Source organism: Ictidomys tridecemlineatus, chromosome 6 (assembly GCF_052094955.1).
Source record: "Ictidomys tridecemlineatus isolate mIctTri1 chromosome 6, mIctTri1.hap1, whole genome shotgun sequence".
Taxonomy (NCBI): domain Eukaryota; kingdom Metazoa; phylum Chordata; class Mammalia; order Rodentia; family Sciuridae; genus Ictidomys; species Ictidomys tridecemlineatus.
The window spans coordinates 129,414,957-129,426,272 of NC_135482.1; positions in this window are offsets into that span (position 1 = coordinate 129,414,957).

Genomic DNA, 11,316 nt, shown 5'->3' on the forward strand with positions numbered 1-11,316 from the left:
AAAAGCTACTCCAACACCTGGAGACTAAATAAAATGCTACTGAATGAACAAGGGGAGATTAAAAAGTTTTTAGAGATGAATGAGAACACAAATACATATCAAAATATATAGAAATCTCTGAGACACTAGGAAAGCGTTCCAAGAGAAAAGTTCATTGCACTGAGATAATTCCTTAAAGAATAAAAAGTCATCAAATAAATTTTTTTTGCCTTTTATTTTTTTATTTATTTTTATTTTTTTATTGTTGGTCGTTCAAAACCTTACACAGTTCTTAATACATCATATTTCACAGTTTGATTCAAGCGGGTTATGAACTCCCAACTTTACCCCATATACAGATTGCTGTATCACATCAGTTACCCTTCCATTGATTGACATATTGCCTTTCTAGTGTCTGATGTATTCTGCTGTCAGTCCTATTCTCTACTATCCCCCCTCCCCTCCCTTCCCCTCCCCTTTTCTCTCTCTACCCCTTCTACTGTAAATCATTTCTTCCATTTGTATTATCTTGTCTTCAAATAAATTTAATATTACATCTCAAAGCCCTAGAAAAAGAAGAAATCAACGACAAAAGCAGTAGAAGATAAAAAAATTATTAAAATCAGAGCTGAAATCAATGAAGTTGAAACAAAACAAACAATTGAAAAATTTGACAGAACAAAAAGTTGGTTCTTTGAAAAAATAAATAAAATTGACAGACCCTTAGCTATGATCATGAAGAGAAGAAGAGAGAAAACTAAAGTCACTAACATATGTGAGGAAAAAGAAAATATCACAACAGACACTGCAGAAATACAGAAGATAGGGGCTGGGGTTGTGACTCAGTGGTAGAGTGCTTGACTAGCATGCATAATGCACTGGGTTCGATCCTCAAAACAACATGTAAAATAAAGATATTGTGTCCACCTAAAACTAAGAAATAAAATAAATATTTTTTAAAAAGAGTTAAAAAAAGAAATACAGAAGATAATTAGAAATTATTTTGAAAACTTGTACTCCAACAAAATAGAAAATATCAAAGGCATAAACACATTTCTAGAGTCATATAATTTGCCCAAATTGAATCAGGATGATATACACAATTTAAAATATCAATTTCAAATGAAAAATTAGTAGATGACATCAAAAGTCTACTAACCAAAAAAAGCCCAGGACCTGATGGATACACAGCTGAGTTCTCCAACACCTTTAAAGAAGAACTAATACCAATACTGCTCAATTTATTTCAGAAAATAGCAAAAAAGGGAGCACTTCAAAACACATTCTATGAGGCCAATATCACCCTGATTCTAAAACCAAGAAAAGACACATCAAATAAAGAGAACTTCAGACCAATATCTCTAATGAACATACATGCAAAAATTCTCAAAAAAATTATGACAAATTGAATACAAAAAGACATCAGAAATATTGTGCACTATGATCAAGTAGATTTCATCCCAGGGATGCAAGTTTGGTTCAACATACAAAAATCAATAAATGTGATTCATCACATCAATAGACTTAAAGATAAGAAGCAAACTATCAGCTCAATAGATGTAGAAAAAGCATTTGACAAAATACAACACCCCTTCTGTTTCAAAATACTAGAAAAATTATGGATAACAGGTACATATCTCAACATTATAAAGGCTATCTTTGCTAAGCCCCAGGCCAACATCCTTCTAAATGGAGAAAAATTGAAGTCATTCCTCCTTAAATCTGGAACAAGACAGGAATGCCCTCTTTAACCACTTGTATTTAACATAGTTCTTGAAACTCTGGCCAGAGCAATTAAACAGACAAAATAAATTAAAGGATACACATAGGAAAAGAAGAGCTCAAATTGGCACTATTTGCTGATGATATGATTCTATATCTAGAAGACGCTAAAAGTTCCACCAGAACATTTGTAGAACTAGTAAATGAATTCAGCAAAATAGCAGGATATAAAATCAACACCCATGAATAAAATGTATTCTATATATCAATGAAAAATCCTCAGAAAGAAAAACAAGAAAAACTACTCCATTTACAATAGCCTCAAAATAAATAAATAAATAAAATACTTGGGAATCAACTTAAGGAAAGAGGTGAAAGATCTATATAATGAAAATTATAAAGCCCTAAAGAAAAAAAAAAGTCAAAAAAAGTTAGAAGATGGAAATATCTACCTTGTTCTTGGATAGGCAGAATTAATATTATCAAAATGACCTACTACCACAAGCACTATATAGATTTAATGCAATTATGATCAAAACCCCCAAGGACATTCCTCATAGAAATATAAAAAGCAATCATGAAATTCATCTGGAAAAATAAGAGACCCAGAATAGCTAAAACAATCCTTAAAGGGAAGCGTGAAGTAGGTGGCATCAATATACCAGATCTTAAAATATTCTACAGAGCAATAGTAACAAAAACAGCATGGAATTGGCACCAATACAGACTGGTAGAGCATTGGTACAGAACAGAGGAGATAGAGACTAACCCACAAAATTACAATTATATTAGACAAACGTGCCAAAAATGTTCATTGGACAAAAGATAGCCTCTTCAACAAATGGTGCTGAAAAAACTGGAAATCCCATGTGCAACAAAATGAAATTAAACCCTATATCTCACCATGCACAAAACTCAACTCAAAATGGAGCAAGGACCTAGGAACAAACCAGAGACCCTGCATCTAAGGAAGAAAAAGTAGGTCCTAAACTCCATCATGTGGGATTAGGCCCCAACTTCCTTAATAAGACTCCTTTGGTGTATGAATTTAATCTAGAATCAATAAATGGGGTGGACTCAAACTAAAAGTTTCTTCTCAGCAAGCGAAACAATCTGTGAGGTGAATAGAGAGCCTACATCTTGGAAGCAAATCTTTACCCCTCTAATATCAGATAGAGCACTAATCTCTAGGGTATATAAAGAACACAAAATGCTAAGCACCAAAAATAAATGGGCCAAGGACCTAACAGACACTTTTCAGAAGATGATATACAAGTAACCAACAAATATATGAAAAATGTTCATCATCACTTGCAATTAGAAAAATGCAATCAAAACTACTCTAAGATTTTATCTTACTCCAGTCAGAATGGCAGATATTAAGAATACAAACAATAAGTTTTGGCAAGAATGTGGTGAAAAAGGTCCACTCATACACTGTTGGTGGGACTGCAAATTGGTGCAGCCAATATGGAAAGCAGTATGGAGATTTCTTGGAAACTTGGGAATGGAACCACCATTGGACCCAGCTATTCCTCTCCTCAGTCTGTACCCAAAGAACTTAAAAACAGCATAATATAGGGACACAGCCACATCAATGTTTATAGCAGCACAAATCACAATAGGTAAACTGTGGAACCAACTTAGATATCCTTCAGTAGATTAATGGATTAAAAAAATACTTCATTGTGCATATATGCCTCAGCAATAAAATAGAATAAAATCATGACATTTGCAGATAAATTGATGGAGTTAGAGAAGATAAGTGAAGTTAGCCAAACCCAAATAAACAAATGCCGAATGTTTTCTCTGATATATGAAGGATGTTTCATAGTAGGGTAGGGAGGGGGAGCATGGGAGGAATAGATGAACTATAGATAGGTCAGAGGAGTGGGAGTGGAAGGGAGGGTGCATGGGATTAGAAATGATGGTGGAATGTGATGAACATTATTATCCAAAGTACATGCATGAAGACATGAACTGGTGTCAATATACTTTGTATACAACCGGGGATATGAAAAATTGTGCTCAATATGTGTAATAAGAATTGTAATGCATTCCTATGTCATATATAAATTTTAAAAATTAATTGAAAATAAAAGAAGATTGAGACTTTTAGTATAAACGAGTGTCAGTCAGCTTTATGTCACTGTGACAAATGTACCTGACAAAACAACTTTAAGGAGGAAAGGCTTATTTTGGCTAACAATTTCAGCACTTGGTTGACCAGCTTCATTCCTCTGGGCCTGAGATGAGGCAGAACATTGCGACATAGGGCATGACAGAGGAAAGATGCACAACTGTCAGTCAGTGGAGTTTGGGTGGAGGGAGAAAGTACTACAGAGAAGATGAAGCCTTCCAAGGCAAACTTCCAGTGACCTATTTCCTCCAACTAGGTTCCTCTTCCCAGTACATTCAACCATGAGGGAATTAATCCACTGATGTTAGAGTCCTTATGATCCAATTTCTTCCCAAAAGCTCCATCTTTGGACACTTCTGCACTGGGGACCAATCCTCAACATGAAGCTTTTGGGGAACACTCCAGATCAAACCCTAACAACAATAAACACACACAAAAAATGGATTTGGGGGTATAGAAAGTTGTTGACATGTAAACTTTTTTTTGTAGGAGACATAAATAAAGTAGTTTGAATTATATTGATGAGATCCTTTTATTTCTTTTCCTTTTTTTCTTTTGTTGTTGTTCTTGTTGAACCAGGGAGTAAACTCAGCAGTGCTCAACCACTGAGCTACATCCATGACCATTTCATTTTTTATTTTGAGACAGGGTCTTACTAAGTTGGTTAGGGTCACTAAGTTTCCGAGGCTGGGTTTGAATTTACAATCCTCCTACATCAGCTGCCTGGACCTCTGGGATTATAAGCATGTACCACCACTCCAGGCATAATGATGATATTCTTAGTGTTTACTCCATAACTCTATGAATATAAAATAAAGCACTAACCTAAGTAAATATAAGATTTATGACATTAGGAGCTCTTTTCTTCCTGTTATTTAAAATTTACATAGAAAATAACTTCAGTCTTCTGTCCATGTCTATAGCTGAAAAACACAAAATATTGTGTTTTTGTCAGCTTTTTGTCACTGTGACCAAAATATCTGACAAGAAAACTAGAGGAGGAAAAGAAGATTTTGGCTCATGGTTTCAGGGGTCCAGCCAATGTTCAGCCTACTCCACAACTCTGGGCCTCAGGTGAGGCAGAATCGTGGAAGAATGGTGTGGTAAGGGGAAGTAGCTCAGAACTTGGCACCCAGGAAGCAAATAAAGAGCTCTGTTCACCAGGGTCAAAATATGAACTACAAAGGAATGCCCCCAAAGACCTACTTCCTCCCTCCACAAGACACCCACCTACAATGATCACCCAGTTAATTTATGTCAGTGGATTAATCCCTGTTAAATTACATGTCTCATAATCTAATCGTATCTCTTCAGGATATTCTTGCATTGTCTCACACATGAGCCTGTGGGGGAAAGCTCATATCTAAATCATAACATATTGTTTTTATTATAGGTACTATTTAGAACTTACAGTGTTTAAAGTATTAATATATCCAATAGTTTATTTGATAACAAAGAAATTTTATAAGAACATTTCTGTATCACCATAGTTTTAAATATCTTATGAAAAAATGTCATCTTAAGTTTCCAGCTTCAAATCAAGATATTTTTCAAGTTCACATAAGTTTTATAAAGCTTTAATCATTATATTTGATCTGTAATCTGTAATGTGTAATACAACTAATATATTATAGAACTGTCAATTTCAGAGCATCTTCCACAGATGTAGCAGCAATTTTAACAATTTTGTTTCATATATGTTTTAAGTCTTATAGTACAATTTAGTATTTGGGACTGTTTATAAATTATTTTATTAAAAATCAATAGAAGGCATTTGTGATGTTAATATATTTGAAAAGTAATTATAATCTAAACATGTAATGAATTGAATAGATTTAATTATTTGTGTGTATGTAGAAATTAAATTTATAGCATACCCATTTCCTTCCTGATGTCTGAACTAATGCAGAAATAAGGCCAAATATAAAATGCCTTATTATAAATATGTTACTTATATTGTGAAATCCAATTGGATTCTCAAACTAACATAGCAGCACCTGATGAACAATTCCTTCCAAATACAATTCCTGTTCCTCATGAGGACCTGACTTTCTAAAATATGAGGAAGAAAGAAAATGAACATATGCTTCCTCTTTAAAGTCTATTGCAAAAATCAAGAGAGACAGTTACAGAAAGAATGAAAAGGGAGACTGATAGAGACAGAGTGGGAGAAACATTAAAACTACATAGTTTATTCTTTCAAAATTTACCATTAAATAAGGGCACTCTATTTTTATTAATGAGAATTTGAGGAGATACATAAAAGTCAGGAGTTATAAATGACTGGGTTTCTTCCACACAATAATGTTAAGAATAGAAAATAAGCTAGGAGAAGACTTTTATTTCTCCATCTTCCCTAAACATATTCTGTTCTTTTTTCTGTTTGGGAGAATCCTTGATTTTAACTTTAGATTTTTACTTCCAATAATGTTTATATATATATATATATATATATATATATATATATATATATATATATATATATATATAAGAATTAATCACAAAAGTTTACCCTAAGACCACATGACTCTAAAAGCTTATAGTTAATTCACTGTTTAGTTGTCTATTCCAAAACCTGTTTGATTACATAAGGTGGTATGTATCAGAGGTTCTACAATGACATCAAAGGATATGAAGCTATTTCAAAATTGTCATTTGAATTAGGTACCTAAATTTGAGAATATAGTTTTTATAACTATCAAAGCATTTGCATATGTTTTTATTCAGGGAGGGATTAAAACTGAATTTTAAATTCCCTTAAAGGTTCAAATCCAAAGAGTCAATTTCCAAAGAAAGTAATTTCTGCAATAAAATCCTCTTATTTTGTTAAGTGAAAAGCTATATATTTAAACTAATCCTCATAATATTTTATTCTGTTCAATCTCTGTCTATGGAGATTGTGAAAAGAAATTTATATCCTTTCAGTAAATGTGGCCTGGTACTATTTCTACAGGAATAACTTTGATTCTTTCATAATTTAAATGTTACCTTTGTCTTCCACATGCCAAATTTTATTTATATTTAAATTTTGTAAAATGTATTTTTTAAATTTATAAATAAAGTGTACATATATTTGTTTCATAAAGTATGATACTTTGAAATATGTATACATAATGAGATGGCATATGAGCTCATTAATTTGTGCATTACATAACACACTTTGTGTGTATGTGAAGTGAGAATACTTGAAATCTATTCTTTTATCAATATTCAAGAATAAAGGGCTGATTGTATTTCTCAGTGGTAGAGCACTTGCTTAGCATACAGGAAGCCCTAGGTTCAATTTCCAGCACTGGAAAAAATAAAATAATATGATACATTGTTACTAACTATAGTAACCATATCACATAATAGATCAAATAGATTTATTATTCTCTCCAAAATTTTCTATTATTTGACCAATACCTCCATATTCTCACTACTGTACCTCTTTCAGACACTAGTAAATACCTATCGGTTACTTCTGAATTCAGCATTTTTTAATTCAACATGCAAATCTCACAGGCCCAGTTTTTTAGAATAAAGAACAAATTTTCCAATTAGTATTTTTTCTGAAAAATTACTGAATTTTTATTATTCTTATAAAAAACACATTTGACAAACATTAACACATGGGTGAAAATATTAAGACAGCAATGCAACATTATTTTTGTGATTACGGATATACATAGAAAAGTATTGTTTTAAGATTTGAAAAGATTTTAGAAGTTTTCTGATAATCATTTAAGGGTTTACCATTTGTGAATTTAAATTAAAGTAGGACAGCTTTCCTGGCCACTCATTGTAGTTTATTTAATTCATTTAGTACATTAGGTAGATCATACTATGAATGCTGCCTTCTGGCAGCAGATAGTCCATGTGCTTATCACAGTCCATACATTCTCTCTAACCATAGCAATAAACTAAATTATCCATTGTCACTTAAATCAGTTGTAGCTATGTGGAAACAAAGTGCACCATCTTTGGAACCAGCCTATTAAGACTACCTACACAGATTTCTGCTCTTCCTCTATTATTTGGTACTGAAGATGCATGTGGAATCCAAATCCCTAAGGGATTGTGGAAACACAAGTTGAAAAGTGCAAGCTCTCAGAAGTCAAAAGTGGAGGCCTAATGGTATAAACACAATATAATGTGTGTGTGTGTGTGTATGTACACACATATACAATTAACTGTTAATAGATGATAACAACAATATACCTTCTATTTTAGTCTCTGAGATAAGGTTTAGAGAGATTATCACAATTTACATTGCATAATATAGAAGAGAATATCTAAAACAAATCCAAGATAGATAGATAGATAGATAGATAGATAGATAGATAGATAGATAGATACAAACACACACACACATACATACATACATACATATATGATCCAAAATACATAACACACATTTGGCAGTAGGAAAACTAAATAAATACAGCAAGGTGAAAGTTGGAATGATGCCTTTTATATATTGCATCATTTGGCAAAAAGTTAACTGTGAAGTATTGGAACTAATATTGGGAACTCAGTGAATTGGCTAAAAGTCAACTATTTGGATAGGATCAGAAAGCAAATGTTTTATGTTTGCATGCCATACAGTCTATGTCACAATTATTAAAATTTACTATTATAATGAGAAAATATTTACAGAACATTCACAAAAAAATGGGTCAGCTTAGATTTGGTCCAGCTGGTACTAATTTTTCAATCCCTTCGAGTTAAGTTTTCCAATGCATGAGAATGATCATAAACATTGAGTGGGGAAAGGAGAAATTCAGAAACCCTATAAGATTTTGGACCATAAAATTAGAAAAAAATTGGACAAAAATTTATTTAGTGGCATTTTGCCTTCTCATCCAGCCTACTGTTTCAAATAGTTTTATTACTGTAACTATTAAGCTGAAAGATCGAGGCATAGGGTAAATAATCAATTAACTAAATCAGATTAAGAATTATATCTAGTGAAGAACTTTGTGAGTTGACTATCATATAGAACTGACAAGAAAAGTGTAGTTGACAAGATGGCTGTTAATTTTTTAGATAAATTGCATTGCTGGAGAAAATACAAGCCACAAAAGATAAATGATACATACATTACAAGTCTTTGGGTTTTTAAAACAACTTTTTTTTTAATATTTCCAAATATGCATCAATGATAGGTGAACATCTACAATATGCAAGGCAGGTATTGATTGTCATTCCTCAATATTCTGTGGGATTGATTCCAGGGGATGCTTAGATACCAAAATGTACAATTCCCATATATAAAATTGCATAGTGTTCACATATAACATTACACAAATTCCTGTGTTCTTTAAATCTTCTCTAAATCATTTTTAAAATAACACAGTGTAAATATTCTGTAAATAATGATTATGTTGAATAATTTATGGATTAGGAAAGAAAAATGTATATGCTCAGTACAGAAGCAAATTTTTTTCTGGTGTTTTTGATCCATGGTTGGTTGAATCTATAGTTGTGGAAACATGGATACAGAATGTTGTATACACAGAGAGTAATATTATGAGAAAATATTCACAGAATATTTGCAAAAAATGGGTCAGCCTCGATTTGATCCAACTGGCATCAATTTTTGACTCTCTAAAAGTTACATTTTAAAAGATATGAGACCAATGAGAAAAGGAATCCTTGCAAGGGAGTAAAGTTATGTACTTATCAAATAATTTCTATCAACAATCCCAAGATGGATCAGTTAATTTTGCTTGGTTTTCATTCTGATTTTTCAAGGGGGAGCTTTTGACATGTTTTATGGAATTTCTATTTTCATTCCTCTATTGTACAGGGATTATATGCAGGGATGGGACTTAAAATGAAAGATAAACAATTTTATTTATATCTCAAACCACAAGACCAAAGTAGTTACATGAATACATCATGTAAAAGTCTTCAGATCACTAGTAGATCCTGGACTCTCACTTGAATGCAATTGATGGAACTTTGGATCACTTCTCTTGGGGAAGGTCAATTGTCTGTTTCATGGCTGAAAGAGGCAATATCTTTGTGACCACGTGGAGAGAAATGAGGTGAGAAATAGAGACACATATGGACCTCCAGAAAATTTTCTTCTACCTACCTGCAAAGATAGACCAACCTTCAAACATCTTTGTTCCTGGTATTATCATGTGAATAAATTTTTATTGATATAGAGTAATAGAGACAATACAGTCACTAATCAGACTATTTCAAACAATAAAATCTTCCTACAAGTTTTTTCATGCTCTTTCTCTTATCATATGATGTAGGATGTCCAACAGAGTATATCCAACAGAGGATATTGAGACTCTTGAGATAAATGGGGAAAGGCTAGATACTTTAATCTCCATAAGAAAGAACACCAAAGTGAACCTCATTATCTAATGGTTAATAGTAGGATGGGGTTATTTTATTTTTCCTGTTAGGTGTTTGAAATAGTCTAAGTTTTGTGTTTTTCTGTTGTTCTTTGTTTTTGTTTTGATAGATTAGAAAAACTTTTCTAATCTAAATGGTATCTGATCTTTCAGAAAGTAACATCTCAGAAACATTTTCCAAAGTTTAGAGGACAGGTAAATGCTCATTTTTCCTTTTAGGTGTTTGAAATAGACAGTATAAGTTATATATATATATATCACACACACACATACACACACACACACACACACACACACACACACACATATATATATATGTAATTGTCACATTGATTTTATATATATATAATGATTATAATTCAGTAAATGAAAATTCATTTATTTCCTATATATTTATTTATTACATTTATATATATGTAATTGTCACTATCCCATTTGCCTAATTTTGATGTTCAAGTGTTGAACTTAATTGTGAAATCTATTTTATGGTATGGTTCTGTATTTTGGGGATTAGACATTTTTAATCATTTTTATGATAGTCTTTGTCAGGTTCTCTTCCATGGAACTGTTTAGGACACAATCATTTCTTTCTCACCACTGTTGACTAGCACAAGACACAGGTGAGTTTGAAGGATATGAATGCCTTTTTCAGTATGCACAATCTAGATCATACTTAAAGCCATCTGTAACTTATTTTTTATTTCAACTGACACAAAAATGTGTAAATATGAATGGGGTACCATATGATAATGCAATGTATAAGTTTTGTAATGTTCAAATCATAGGATGCATACTTTTCTCTTGAAATATTTACAATTTATCTCTGATAAAAACTTTTAAAAGTGTTTTTCTTTTGATTTTGAAAATTATACAACATAATATATGAATATGAAGAAAAGGAGAATATGAAGAAAAGGAAGCCCTTGTACATTGTTGAAGGGAATGCAAATTAGCACAGCTAATTTTTAAAACACTGTGGATGTAGTTCAATAATTAAAAATGTAACTACCAAATGATCCAGCAATCTCATCACTTTGGATATATATCCAAAATAAAAGAAACCAGTATATCAAGGAGACATTTGCACTCCTATGTTTATAGCAATAGTATTCTCTATAG